The sequence below is a fragment of the Triticum urartu genome, chromosome 7A, assembly GCF_056163025.1.
Source record: "Triticum urartu cultivar PI428250 chromosome 7A, HENAU_Tu73, whole genome shotgun sequence".
NCBI lineage: Eukaryota > Viridiplantae > Streptophyta > Magnoliopsida > Poales > Poaceae > Triticum > Triticum urartu.
Genome location: NC_141879.1, coordinates 293,264,872 through 293,281,140, shown reverse-complemented (window position 1 = coordinate 293,281,140; position 16,269 = coordinate 293,264,872).

Below are 16,269 nucleotides of genomic sequence, written 5' to 3'. Positions count from 1 at the left end.
TGGATTGAGGACTATCTTCTCCATATCCACATGGCCCGCGGTGATGATCTCCATGCCATTAAATACCTACCACTAAAACTAAAGGGACCATCTCGGCACTGGTTAAACAGCCTTCCAGAGAACTCCGTTGGCAGCTGGGAAGATCTGGAAGACGCCTTTCGCGATAACTTCCAAGGTACATATGTCCGGCCACCAGATGCCGATGACTTAAGTCACATCATCCAGCAGCCCGGAGAGTCAGCTAGAAAGCTCTGGACTAGGTTCTTAATTAAAAAGAACCAAATTGTCGATTGTCTGGACGCCGAAGCCCTTGCAGCCTTCAAACACAGCGTCCGGGATGACTGGCTCGCTCGCCACCTCGGTCAAGAAAAACCAAAATCCATGACAGCCCTTACCGGTCTAATGACCCGCTTTTGCGCAGGAGAAGACAGCTGGCTTGCTCGTAGGAGCAACGGTGCCAACGACCCGGGCACTTCCGAAGTCCAAGACGGCACCGGAAAGCCACAATGCAATAAACACAAGCGTCGTAATAATGATGAAATAACACAGGACACAGCAGTTAACGCCGGATTCAGCGGCTCCAAGCCTGGTCAACGGAAAAAGGCATCCAAGGCAAATAGAGACGGACCATCCAACCTCGATAAGATATTGGATCGGCCCTGCCAGATTCATGGGACCCCCGATAAACCAGCTACTCATACTAACAAAAGATGTTGGGTCTTCAAACAAGCCGGCAAGCTAAAAGCCGAACACAAGGGGAAGGGGCCGCCCAGTGACAGCGATGACGAAGAGACTCGCCAGTCGAATACCGGGGTTCAGAAGCAATCCCCCCCCCCCCCCCGAAGTGAAAATCGTAAATATGGTATATGCAACGCACACCCCTACAGGGGAGCACACGCGCGCACTACGAACACATACGCCATAGAGAGGGTTCCCCCAAAAATTAGTCATACCCATCCTGAAGGATCGGCAGCTCTGATCATCGCTCCAATTATTGATGGGTTCCATCTCACGAAAGTCCTTATGGACGGCGGCAGTAGGCTTAATCTACTGTACCAATACATTGTCCACAAAATGGGCATTGATCCTTCTAGAATCAAACCCACCACAACAATCCTCAAAGGACCAGTACCCGGCATAGAAGCTCACTGCACGGGCTCCGTCACACTGGAAGTCGTTTTCGGTTCACCAAACAACTTCTGAAGCGAGGGCTTGACCTTTGATATTGCCCCGTTCCACAGTGGCTACCACGCACTTCTGGGGCATACCGCTTTTGCTCGATTTAATGCGGTCCCACTCTATGCCCTCGCAAAACTTAAAATGCCCGGTCCGCGCGGCGTCATAACAATAAATGGAAATACGGGACACTCCTTCTGTACAGGAGATTGTACTACGCCATTACAACTGAAGCACAAAGCGGCCTCGTCAAGCCGCACAACTCATCGGCCATTAAGCCGCCGGTTTCCATTAAATGGAACCAATCTGTCTCAGAGCAGGATTATCAGTTCAGCCTCCGCCGTTCGCCTCACAATCACGTGAAGTTTATACCGCGCAAGCATAATTATGCACTTAAAATACCCTGGCCATCGGCGGAGGCACAACACGGGCAAACCTACAAGCACTCACATTTCCTCCTTTTCGTTTCTAACTATTTCTTTTTATCTTATCACAGGTGACGCAAAATATTGGTCATCTCACAGACTCTTTCGGAGTTCGGCTTCATACACTTACCCCAAGGTTGTTCCTGTTGAAGGAATCATTTAACCGAGGCAAGGCGGCGCAGACGTGCGACAGGAGGTTCAAATAATTTTGTAGATCGCACTCTCTATTTTGAGCCTGTAAAGTGCCTTCTCCCTCAGCCTTCGACCACCGGCATGTCAAATAGCCTGGTTCGTGGCATTATTATTTGTAAAATCGCAATTGACATATCGATTAGATCCCAGTAAACATAATCCATATCCAGTATTCGCTTTTTCTGAAAAAAGCTGAATTTCTCCGGTTGTTTCACACTCGCACCTCGGCACGGCTTGCGAGGGGCTCAATATGGGAACAAATGAATTGCCGACAAGTCCGAACAACTTTATAACACACTTCGGCATCGCGAGTTTGACCTTATATGCATCAGCTCCGAATTATGTCTTTGGTCAATAGTTGGGTTGCACGGCTCCTGTGCTTACTAACATACGTTCCGCTATATCGGCTAGGGTAGTAAAGGGAGAACTACTGCGATTGTGTCCCGGTTTATCCGGATGAGCACCTCCGTAGAGAAAGCCGAAAACAGACTGTCATGATGCGGCGAGAGCTGGTCAACCACTCGATGACTTATTAGAATCTTTCGCGATTCCTTCCGTATTGCACGAAGGACCGTTCTTCTGGTCACTCATGTAACGCGTTGTATTCGGATAACTGCGTACATACCAGGGGCTATATCATAGACCCACCGTCAAACTCCTATGGCTAAGTGAAAGTGCTAAAGCCCTATAGTCTGATTGCCTAGTTCACCGCATTGACACCTCCTTCACAGACCAAGACGTTGGATCAAGAGTGATCAAGTGATTTTCCGAACACCCCCGTATTTTATGCGAGGGGGCTGAAGCCGACGACTGGAAAACTTCCGGATTATACAAAAACGGCCGCACAGGAGGAGCCACAACTTCTAGGCATAATCTTAAAATATAATAATATTATTTTTACAATTTCAATACATTTCACTCGAACATCATCTCTTTTGAGCACTGACCCTCTATCAAGCGGGCACCCTCTAAGACATCCTCAAAATAATACTCTGGCGTGTGATATTTGCTACCGCTTGAGCACTGCGTTGGTTTTCCCCGAAGAGGAAGGGATGATGCAGTAAAGTAGCGTAAGTATTCCTCTCAATTTTTGAGAACCAAGGTATCAATCCAGTAGGAGGCTATGCGCGAGTCCCTTGCACCTGCACAAAACAAATAAATCCTCGCAACCAACGCGATAAGGGGTTGTCAATCCCTACACGACCACTTACGAGAGTGAGATCTGATAGATATGATAAGATAATTTTTTGGTATTTTTATGATAAAGATGCAAAGTAAAATAAAAGCAAAATAAAAAGCAAAGGAAATAACTAAGTATTGGAAGATTAATATGATAAAGATAGACCCGGGGGCCATAGGTTTCACTAGTGGCTTCTCTCAAGAGCATAGGTATTCTACGGTGGGTGAACGAATTACTGTTGAGCAATTGACAGAATTGAGCATAGTTATGAGAATATCTAGGTATGATCATGTATATAGGCATCATGTCCGAGACAAGTAGACCGACTCCTGCCTGCATCTACTACTATTACTCCACTCATCGACCGCTATCCAGCATGCATCTAGAGTATTAAGTTCATGAAAACAAAGTAACGCCTTAAGCAAGATGACATGATGTAGAGGGATAAACTCATGCAATATGATGAAAACCCCATCTTGTTATCCTTGATGGCAACAATACAATACGTGCCTTGCCGCCCCTACTGTCACTGGGAAAGGACACCGCAAGATTAAACCCAAAGCTAAGCACTTCTCCCATTGCAAGAAAGATCAATCTAGTAGGCCAAACCAAACTGATAATTCGAAGAGACTTGCAAAGATAACCAATCATACATAAAAGAATTCAGAGAAGATTCAAATATTGTTCATAGATAGACTTGATCATAAACCCACAATTCATCGGTCTCAACAAACACACCGCAAAAAGAAGATTACATCGAATAGATCTCCACAAGAGAGGGGGAGAACATTGTATTGAGATCCAAAAAGAGAGAAGAAGCCATCTAGCTAAAAACTATGGACCCGTAGGTCTGAGGTAAACTAGTCACACTTCATCAGAGGGGCTATGGTGATGATGTAGAAGCCCTTCGTGATCGATGCTCCCTCCGGTGGAGCTCCGGAACAGGCCCCAAGATGGGATCTCGTGGATACAGAAAGTTGCGGCGGTGGAATTAGGGTTTTGGCTCCGTATCTGATCATTTGGGGGTACATAGGTATATATAGGAGGAAGGAGTACGTCGGTGGAGCAACAGGGGGCCCATGAGGGTGGAGGGCGCGCCTGGGGGGGGGGGGGGGGGGGGGTAGGCGCGCCCCCTACCTCGTGGCCTCCTCTTTTGTTTCTTGACATAGGGTCCAAGTCTCCTAGGTCTTGTTCGTTGAGAAAATCACGTTCCCGAAGGTTTCATTCCGTTTGGACTCCGTTTGATATTCCTTTTCTTTGAAACCCTAAAATAGGCCAAAAAATAGCAATTCTGGGCCGGGCCTCCAGTTAGTAGGTTAGTTCCAAAAATAATATAAAAGTGGATAATAAAGCCCAATAATATCCAAAACAGTAGATAATATAGCATGGAGCAATCAAAAATTATAGATACGTTGGAGACGTATCAATACTCCTTGCCCTCGGGTGGACTTTTCGCTGCAACATCGGTGGCCTTCATATTTTTCCCAGTACGTCTTCAACGGGCAAGGGCGATCCGTGCACCTTCAATGCACGTGGACCGCTTAACATCGTTGATATGCGACACCGCATCACCTAGTCGCCGTACCAAACCGAAATAACTCTTCGGAACTGGCTCAGTCGGCCACAGCTGGACTACGACGTCCTTCATGGCAGAACCAGATATCTTGTGGAGCTCGGCACACTAGGCCATCTGTTCGTTCAGCAACAGTGGGCGCTTCGGCATGCCGAATTGTGATGATAAAAGCTTCTCTCTTGCATGCCCTTCCTGCGCTTCGTAAAACTGCGCCGCATCGGAGGCACTCTTCGGCAAGTCCAAAAAGGCGTCTGGGGAGCTCCACATTTGATTAAGCAGGGCATACTTCAGATCACCGAACTTAGTCTGTAATAAGAAAGGCTTACCGGCTGCTATCTCCCCAACTTGCCGGATCTCTTCCCGAACCGCTCTAGACTCAGATCGTGCTTCTCTTGCCTCTTATAATGCCTTGTCAAGTTCGGCTGCTTTGGCCTTGTTATCCTTCTCGAGGAATTCACACCGGACAGTGGCTTCCTTCAGCTCGTGCGCCATAGTGGCCATTCTCTCCTCACACTGGCGTTGAGCAGCCTGTCTAGCTTCTAACTCATCAGCTGCCTTCTTGGCAGCCACATTACTCATCCGGGCTTGCTCCTTGGCTCCGTCAAGTTCAGACCGAAGGGTCTCAACCGCGGCAACACCATCTGTAGATACGCATGTCTCAGAACATAATTCTAGCTTCGTGCTCATGTTACTATACATACTCTAACACATACCTTGCACCTCGTCGAGTCGCCTATTAATAAGCGTGATGTCGTTATCCGCCACGTCAAGCTTATGCTCCAGACCTGCAACCTCTGTAGCGTGGGAAGTCGTCATGGAGGTAACATCCTGTGTTTCCAGTCATTAGATTATTACCCGAGGACATCTTTTTCGATCCTATGATTGCCTACCTTTGGGCGCCAATCAGAGCCTCAAGGGCTACTATCTATACACAGGTACATTTTTGTGTATAGAGCACAATCGAAAATATAACGTTACATACCTCAAAGCCTCTTAGCAGGCTGATACATCTCCAACGTATCTACTTTTCCAAACACTTTTGCCCTTGTTTTGGACTCTAACTTGCATGATTTGAATGGAACTAACCCGGACTGACACTGTTTTCAGCAGAACTACCATGGTGTTATTTATGTGCAGGATCAAACGTTCTCGGAATGACCTGAAACTTCACGGAGACACTTTTCAGAAAATAAGAAAAATACCTGCCAAATATGAAGGCCAGGGGGCCCACCGTCTTTCCACGAGGGTGGGGGCGCGCCTGCCCCCCTAGGGCGTGCCCCCTACCTCGTGGGCCCCCTGTTGCGTCTCCGACTCCAACTCCACCTCCATATATTGAGTTTCGATGAGAAAAAAATCAGAGAGAAGAAATCATCGTGTTTTATGATACGGAGCCGCTGCCCAGCCCTAAAACCTCTCGGGAGGGCTGATCTGGAGTCCGTTCGGGGCTACGGAGAGGGGAATCCGTCGCCATCGTCATCATCAACCATCCTCCATCACCAATTTCATGATGCTCACCGCCGTGCGTGAGTAATTCCATCGTAGGCTTGCTGGACGGTGATGGGTTGGATGGGATCTATCATGTAATCGAGTTAGTTTTGTTAGGGTGTGATCCCTATTGTCCACTATGTTCTGAGATTGATGTTTCTATGACTTTGCTATGCTTAATGCTTGTCATTAGGGACCGAGTGCCATGATTTCAGATCTGAACCTATTATGTTTTCATCAATATATGAGTGTTCTTGATCCTATCTTGCAAGTATATAGTCACCTATTATGTGTTATGATCCGTTAACCCCGAAGTGACAATAATCGGGATACTTACCGGTGATGACCGTAGTTTGAGGAGTTCATGTATTCACTATGTGTTAATGCTTTGTTCCGGTTCTCTATTAAAAGGAGGCCTTAATATCCCTTAGTTTCTATAAGGACCCCGCTGCCACGGGAGGGTAGGACAAAAGATGGCATGCAAGTTCTTTTCCTTAAGCACATATGACTATGTTCGGAATACATGCCTACATTATACTCCCTCCGTTCCAGAATATAAGGTGTATTGATTTCCGTGCAAGTCAACCATTTGAATGTTTGACCAAGATTATAGAACAAAATAGAAACATCTGCAATACCTAATAGGTAAACTATGAAACTACCTTTCATGATCGATCAAATGATATAAATTTCATATTGTGAATATTGATATATTTTTCTAAAAACTTGGTCAAACTTGCACTCGGTTGACTTTTGAAAAAACAAATACACCTTATATAAAGGAATGCAGGGAGTATCAATGAACTGGAGCTAGTTCTGTGTCACCCTAGGTTATGACTGTTACATGATGAACCGCATCCGGCATAATTCTCCATCACCGATCCATTGCCTACGAGCTTTCCATATATTGTTCTTCGCTTATTTACTTTTCCGTTGTTATTGCTATCATCACTACAAAATACCAAAAACACTACTTTTACTACTGTTACCTTTTGCTATCGTTACCACCACTATCATATTACTTTGCTACTAAACACTTTGCTGCAGATATTAAGTTTTCAGGTGTGGTTGAATTGACAACTCAGCTGCTAATACTTGAGAATATTCTTTGGATACCCTCGTGTCGAATCAATAAATTTGGGTTGAATACTCTACCCTCGAAAACTGTTGCGATCCCCTATACTTGTGGGTTATCAAGACTATTTTCGGGCGCCATTGCCGGGGAGCATAGCTCTATTCTTTGAGTCACTTGGGATATATATCTGCTTATTATTATGAAGAACTTGAGAGATCCAAAAACAAGATCTATCCCTCAACTACGAGGGGAGGTAAGTAACTGCCATCTAGCTCTGCACTTGATTCACCTTCTATTATGAGTAAGTTTGCGACACCTACACCTACTTCTGCTATTCGTTCTGATATGTCGCATGTTATTGATGATGCCACTTCTGCTATGCATGATACTTATGATGAAACTACCTCTATGCCTGATACTACTGTGCCACTTTGTGCTTTTCTTGATGAACAACTTGCTAGGGCTAGAGAAATTGAAAATATTGAATCTGATGATACTGATGAAAGTGATGATGAAGAACCACTTGCTATTCCTAAGGGTTATGTATTTGATCAAGATGCTTCTTTAGCTATTTTAGCTTGCAGAAATAGAACTGAACTTAAAAAATTATTAGCTAAATGGAGTAAGCAATCTCTAAATGATAGAATGAAACCTGGCCCTGCTTTTGCTACTTCACCTATCTTTGTTACTGATAAGGATTATGAATTCTCTGTTGATCCTGATATAATTACTTTGGTTGAATCTGATCCTTTCCATGGTTATGAATCTGAAACTGTTGTGGCACATCTTACTAAATTAAATGATATAGCTACCCTGTTCACTAAAGATGAGAGAACTCGTTACTTTTACATCCTTAAAATATTTCCGTTCTCATTAAAGGGTGATGCTAAGATATGGTTTAATTCTCTTGATCCTGGTTGTGTGCGTAGTCCCCAGGATATGATTTATTACTTCTCTGCTAAATATTTCCCTGCTCATAAGAAACAAGCTGCTTTAAGGGATATATATAATTTTGTGCAAATTGAAGAAGAGAGTCTCCCACAAGCTTGGGGGAGGCTTCTCCAATTACTTAATGCTTTGCATGATCATCCTCTTAAGAAAAATGAAATACTTGATATCTTTTATAATGGACTAACCGATGCCTCCAGAGATTACCTGGATAGTTGTGCTGGTTCTGTTTTCAGGGAAAGAACACCAGATGAAGCTGAAATTCTATTGAATAATATGTTGACAAATGAAAATAATTGGACACCTCCGGAGCCAATTCCTGAGCCTATTCCTAAACCAACTCTGAAGAAGAGGGGTATTCTATTTCTCAGTCCTGAAGATATGCAAGAGGCAAAGAAATCTATGAAAGAAAAAGATATTAAAGCTGAAGATGTTAAGAATTTACCTCCTATTGAAGAAATACATGGTCTTAATTTACCAACTGTTGAAGAAACATATAATCCAAATCCTTTACCTATCGAAGAAACTCATGGTCTTGATAACTCGACACAGGTAGTAAAGGTAAATTCTCTCTATAGATATGATAAAGTTGTAATCCCATTTACTAAAATTGCTAGCCCATGCTTAGATGAGTTTGATAAATTTATGGCTAAGCAAGAAGATTTTAATGCTTATTTTGGTAGACAATTGAAATACAATTCAAATATGCTTGGACACTTGGGTGATTATATGGCTAATGTTAAAGGTGAACTTAAACTTATTAGTAAACATGCTTCTATGGTTACCACTCAAGTAGAACAAGTACTTAAAGCTCAAAATGATTTGCTCAATGAATTGAATAGTAAAAATAATGATAATGCTATTAGAGTGGCTACTAGAACTGGTAGAATGACTCAGGAACCTTTGTATCCTGAAGGCCACCCTAAGAGAATTGAGCAAGATTCTTAGAGAAATAATTTAGATGCACCTAGCTCTTCTAAAAGGAAGAAAAAGAAAAATGATAGGACTTTGCATGCTTCTAGTGATCCTATTGTTGAAACACCTGAGAATCCAAATAATATTTCTATTTCTGATACTGAAACACAATCTGGTAATGAACCTGAAACTAGTGATAATGTTAATGATAATGTTCATGATAATGCTCAACCTAGTAATGATAATGGCATAGAAATTGAACCCGCTGTTAATCTTGATAACCCACAATCAAAGAACCAACGTTATGATAAGAAAGATTTTGTTGCTAGGAAACATGGTAAAGAAAGAGAGCCTTGGGTTCAGAAACCCATGCCTTTTCCTCCCAAACCATCCAAGAAAAAGGATGAGGATTTTGAGCGCTTTGCTGAAATGATTAGACCTATCTTTTTACGTATGTGATTAACTGATATGCTTAAAACTAATCCTTATGCTAAGTAGATGAAAGATATTATTATAAATAAAAGAAAGATACTGGAAGCTGGAATTTCCACCATGCTTGCTAATTATACTTTTAAGGATGGAATACCAAATAAACTTGGAGATCCAGGAGTACCCACTATACCATGCTCTATTAAAAGAAACTATGTTAAAACTGCTTTATGTGATCTTGGAGCCGGTGTTAGTGTTATGCTTCTCTCTTTATATCATAGACTTGATTTAAATAAGTTGACACCTACTGAAATATCATTGCAAATGGCTGATAAATCAACTGCTATACCTGTCGGTATTTGTGAGGATGTGCCTATTGTACTGCAAACGTACTATTTTAACGGACTTTGTTATTCTTGATATTCCAGAGGACGATAGTACGTCTATTATTCTTGGAAGACCCTTTTTGAATACTGCAGGGGCTGTTATTGATTGCACTAAAGGCAATGTCACTTTTCATGTTAATGGTAATGAGCACACGGTACACTTTCCGAGGAAACAACCTCAAGTTCATAGTATCAACTTTATTGGAAAAATTCCATCGATTATATTTGGAGGTTTTGAATTTCCTCTTCCTACTGTCAAGAAGAAATATGATATTCTCTTATTATTGGGGATGTGCATATCCCCGTTGAGGTAACATAGTGTTATTCGAAATTTCTCCGGTTCCATGTTATTCGGAATGAGTTCGTTAGCAAGACTTGATCAACCTTGTTAGTGGATTCCTTTTGATGATCATGAGATGGATGAAACTAGAAGGCACAACCTTCTGTACCCCACTTTTACTTTCTGTTATTTATATTAAATAAAATAAAAATAAATATTTTTCTGTCTGTTATCTGATTATCCGTGCAATATAAAAATACCTCAAAAATAAAAGTTCTCCAAATGCCCTGAAAATTAAATATGATTTTTCTAGAATATTTGAGGATTTATGGAACAAAGAACACACCAGGGGGGCCAACCACCTTGCCACGAGGGTGAAGGGCGTGCCCACCCCTCTAGGGCGCGCCCCCTGCCTCGTGGGCCCATGGTGGCCCTCTTCCACTTATTTCTGCACCCACACACTTCATCTTCCTCCCACAAACACGAATAACCAGCTCAAGCACGAGTTCTGGCTCATCTTGCTGCCATTTTCGATCTCCTTGCTCAAAGAACCTCTCACAAAACTGCTTGGGGAGGTTGTTCCTTGGTATGTGACTCCTCCATTGGTCCAATTAGTTTTTGTTCTAGTGCTTTATTCATTGCAAATTTTTTCTGCTTAGATGACCCTGTTCTTGAGCTTGCATGTCAAATTTATATGGTCAAAAGTAGTTTTGATGCATGATATAGGCCCTAGGCACTTGTAGGAGTAGTTGCTATCAATATTATTGAGTTTGGTTTACTTTTATTTCGAAGTTACTAAAAAAATCAGAATTTTTCAGAGGAAGAAAAATGCTTAGGAAAATGTTCCAAGGTGGTTCTTCAAAGAAGCAAGGACCCAGGCTTGCAATGCGTGATGCTGACGAAGAGCCACCAAGAGACGCTCCAGTGCGTCCTTGTGAGTGTCCTTCTGAAAATTTTATGGATCAAGCGGGAATAAAAGAAGAATTCAACGCATATTTGCGTAACGCTGATCTCGTGAGCTTCGAGGAAGAGAAGTGCAGTCAGTATCATGAGCTCACTAGCTCCTTTGTGAGGAGGTTTGAATTTTCCACTTCATGTAATTTTCCAACTGTCCTGTTTGATCTTTATGATAAATCTTATACCATGGACTTAGAGGATTTTACCACTGCATGCAAACTTCCACAATGGGGTAGTATAAGGGATCCTCGCAAATATGAATTTAGAGATTTTCTTGCCGATATAACTGTGGGAGAATCTAGGGATGTTACACAAGCTACCATAGGGGGCATTCACTTTCCTGCCATACATTATTTTGCTCTCTTCATAGGTAGATGCATAAATGGTAAAGATGAGGCATGTCACGTGTGTGTCCCTGACCTCAGTATTCTTAGGAGTGTTGTGTTAGGAGACAAATCATATAATTTGGGAGCCATTGTTGCACGTAGGTTGCATCTTAATAGACGTAATGGAGATTTCTTTGGGGGGATTTATGCAACCCGCGTAGCTAATTTTCTTGGTATAGATGTGCGCAAAGATGATATTGAATTACCTCCTGCCTATCTAGATTTTAATGCTATGGTTCATCACCAGTTTGTTGAGAGGAATGAATCACCTCTCCAGTACCGACTAATCTTTGACAGATGTCGTGCTGTCCGTATTACTCTCCCTGCCCCTGCCTTCTTTGATTATCAGGCAAGAGGAGGATATACTATTACCAGAGAGGAGGCAAATGAGTACGAGAGGAGAGAGGAGGCCGCTCGTTGCCACGCTGCAGCTCAGCAGGCGATAGCTGCTGCATCACAGTACGACCCCAACAACTATTATTATGGATATCAGCCAGGCCAGCCGTGGCCATAGACCAACTTAGGCCAAAAGCCTAAGCTTGGGGGAGTACGTATTCCTCACCGACATTACATTTATGCTCACACACTCATTGCTAGATGTCGATGCTCATACTTTTTCATTGTATCATCCATGCTAGTTTATTTTCCTTTTTATGCTTTCTTCTTGTGTGTTTAATAAACCTTAAGAAAAACCAAAAAAATTAGTTGTAGCTTTTAATTAGTTTACTTTCCATGCTTGTAGTAGTAATTAAAAAGAAAACCCAAAAATATTTCCTATTCTTCTTTTGCTTGTTGGGAGCTTTCCTGTGTAAATAGTTTTATTTCTTTTCTTTTTTTTGGGGGTCGATAGGAGAAGACTATAATTAAATTCTTGAAATGGCTCTTATATGCATTATTGTTGATCTGACAAAAGAGCCCATATTGCCTTGTCTTCTCCTGTTTATTGAATGCTTGCAGATTCCAGCTTAGTCCAATGCACGTGCACTGTTATTATTATTCACGTCGTTCGGTCGTGCAAGTGAAGGGCAATTATGATGATATATGATGGACTGGCTGAGATGAGAAAAGCTGGTATGAATTCGACCTCTTTTGTTTTTGTAAATATGATTAGTTCATCGTTCCTGATTCATCCTATTATGAATAAACATGTTTGCAATGACAACTACAGATCATAGTTTCTTGTGCCATGCTTGATTAGCTATGAGTTATAATGGTTTACCTTGTGTGCCAACATGCTATTGAGATGGTTGTGATGTGGTGTGATAGGGTGGTATCCTCCTCTGAATGATTTAAGTGACTTGACTTGGCACATGTTCACGCATGTAGTTGAAACAAAATCAACATAGCCTTCACGATATTTATGTTCATGGTGGATTATATCCTACTCATGCTTGCATTCGGTGTTGATTAATTTTAATGCATGTTCATGACTGTTGTCGCTCTCTAGCTAGTCGCTTCCCAGTCTTTTGCTAGCCTTCACCTGTACTAAGCGTGAATACTGCTTGTGCATCCAGACTCCTTAAACCCCAAAGTTATTCCACATGAGTCCACTATACCTACCTATATACAGTATCTACCTGCCATTCCAAGTAAATTTGTATGTGCCAAACTCTAAACCTTCAAATAAATATCATGTTTTGTATGCTCGAATAGCTCATGTATCAACTAGGGCTGTCTGTATCTTCCATGTTAGGCAGGTTATTCTCAAGAGGAGTGGACTTCGCTCCTCACTCATGAGATAAATGGCTAGTCACCGGGATGCCCGGTCCCATGCTTTATGCAAACTAAATCAAAATAATTGCAAACAAAACTCCCCCTGGGACTCTTGTTAGTTGGAAGCACTCGTTGTTTCGAGCAAGCCATGGATTGATTCTTGTGGTGGAAGGGGGAGCATAAACTTTACCATTCTGTTTGGGAACCGCCTATAATGTGTGTAGTATGGAAGATATCGCCATCTCTTGGTTGTTATGTTGACAATGAAAGTATACCGCTCAAAATATTATTCACCTCTGTTTCAAAACCAAGCTCTGGCACCTCTACAAATCCCTGCTTCCCTCTGCGAAGGGCCTATCTATTTACTTTTATGCTGAGTCATCATCCTCTTATTAAAAAGCACCAGTTGGAGAGCACCGCTGTCATTTGCATTCATTATTGTTAGTTTACATTGAGTATGACTTGACTGGATCTCTTTTACCATGAATTACAATGTCTAGTCAGTCCTTGGTCTTTAAAGGTGCTCTGCATTTATGTTTTGCGGTCTTAGAAAGGGCTAGCGAGATACCACCTTGTTATATCATATTATGATTGTTTTGAGAAAGTGTTGTCATTGAGTTTTATTATTATGGCTCGCTAGTTGATTATGCTATTGATACGAGTAACTTGAGACCTATGCATTATTGCGAATGTGGTTAGTTATAATCTTTGCTGAAAACTTGAATGCTGGCTTTACATATTTACAACAACAAGAGCAAACAGAGTTTGTAGAAGTTTTTCTTTATCACTTTTAGTTTGTCAACTGAATTGCTTGAGGACAAGCAAAGGTTTAAGCTTGGGGGAGTTGATACGTCTCCAACGTATCTACTTTTCCAAACACTTTTGCCCTTGTTTTGGACTCTAACTTACATGATTTGAATGGAACTAACCCGGACTGACGTTGTTTTCAGCAGAACTACCATGGTGTTATTTATGTGCAGGATCAAACGTTCTCGGAATGACCTGAAACTTCACAGAGACACTTTTCAGAAAATAAGAAAAATACCTGCCAAAGATGAAGGCCAGGGGGCCCACCGTCTTGCCACGAGGGTGGGGGCGCTCCTGCCCCCCTAGGGCGCGCCCCCTACCTCGTGGGCCCCCAGATGCGTCTCCGACTCCAACTCCACCTCCATATATTGAGTTTCGATGAGAAAAAATCAGAGAGAAGAAATCATCGCGTTTTACGATATGGAGCCGCCGTCCAGCCCTAAAACCTCTCGGGAGGGCTGATCTGGAGTCTGTTCGGGGCTCCGGAGAGGGGAATCCGTCGCCATCATCATCATCAACCATCCTCCATCACCAATTTCATGATGCTCACCGTCATGCGTGAGTAATTCCATCGTAGGCTTGCTGGATGGTGATGGGTTGGATGGGATCTATCATGTAATCGAGTTAGTTTTGTTAGGGTTTGATCCCTAGTGTCCACTATGTTCTGAGATTGATGTTGCTATGACTTTGCTATGCTTAATGCTTGTCACTAGGGCCCGAGTGCCATGATTTCAGATCTGAACCTATTATGTTTTCATCAATATATGAGTGTTCTTGATCCTATCTTGCAAGTCTATAGTCACCTATTATGTGTTATGATCCGTTAACCCCGAAGTGACAATAATCGGGATACTTACCGGTGATGACCGTAGTTTGAGGAGTTCATGTATTCACTATGTGTTAATGCTTTGTTCCGGTTCTCTATTAAAAGGAGGCCTTAATATCCCTTAGTTTCCGTAAGGACCCCGCTGCCACGGGAGGGTAGGACAAAAGATGGCATGCAAGTTCTTTTCCTTAAGCATGTATGACTATGTTCGGAATACATGCCTACATTATATCAATGAACTGGAGCTAGTTCTGTATCACCCTAGGTTATGACTGTTACATGATGAACCGCATCCGGCATAATTCTCCATCACCGATCCATTGCCTACGAGCTTTCCATATATTGTTCTTCGCTTATTTACTTTTCCGTTGTTATTGCTATCATCACTACAAAATACCAAAAACACTACTTTTACTACTGTTACCTTTTGCTATCGTTACCACCACTATCATATTACTTTGCTACTAAACACTTTGCTGCAGATATTAAGTTTCCAGGTGTGGTTGAATTGACAACTCAGCTGCTAATACTTGAGAATATTCTTTGGCTCCCCTTGTGTCGAATCAATAAATTTGGGTTGAATACTCTACCCTCGAAAACTGTTGTGATCCCCTATACTTGTGGGTTATCACAGGCCCATGAAGGCTTCATTCAATCCTCCTTTCGCGGACAGAATCCTCTCAACCACCGCCCATCAAGGTACGATGCTCCTCTGAAATTGACGAATACCATAACATGTTCGTCAATGTATCCGGCGCATCCGGATTCCCGGAAGCAGCTGTGGCAGTACGAACTCCCTTTGAAAGGGTATGTCTACTCGACCCTAGAGTCATCTCCGGCTGTAAATCGGATAGTCCGGAACCTTTATTGTTAACCCTTGTAGGGATCGCACACTTCGGACCCTGGGCGGCCAAAGTTTCACCTTGGGGCGCCGGCTCCATTATCCCCTGATCGGGAGAGACCCTCTGGGACGACACCTCGACGTCGTCCGCCCTATTGGGTGAGGAAGCTTGTGGGGGCGTTTCGCTTTCCATCATCTCTGGCAGAAGGTCCCCCGAGGAGGAGGATTGTTGAGGAAGACTGTCTGCCGGACTACAAAACGCATATTCTAGATGTTACCTTTGCAAAGAAAAAAGGAACGGGGTATGTTTAAAATATCTTTGTTCACTTACGATTCGGCTGGAGGCTTGTCCTTACGAAGGGATTGTGCGACAACGACACCTTCCGAGCCTGAACCACCCAACAGGGGCGTTTTTCCCCGCTTAGGAGCCCTTACCTCCCAACTCTCAGAGGCGGCCCTTTTCTTACCATAGGAAGAAGGGATGTCAGCTTCTCCTTATCTTTTATCTTCGGAAGAGGGATCCCTAGTCTCCTCGGACACAGTGTGTGGTTTGCCTCCAGGATGGAAGCCACCTTTGGCTCCCCCACTCTCCTCATTCTCCTCTTCCACCGGCGCCTGGTATGGCGCCGGGACCAGCATCCTTGTTAGTACGGGACTAGATGAGTCTTCAGGAAG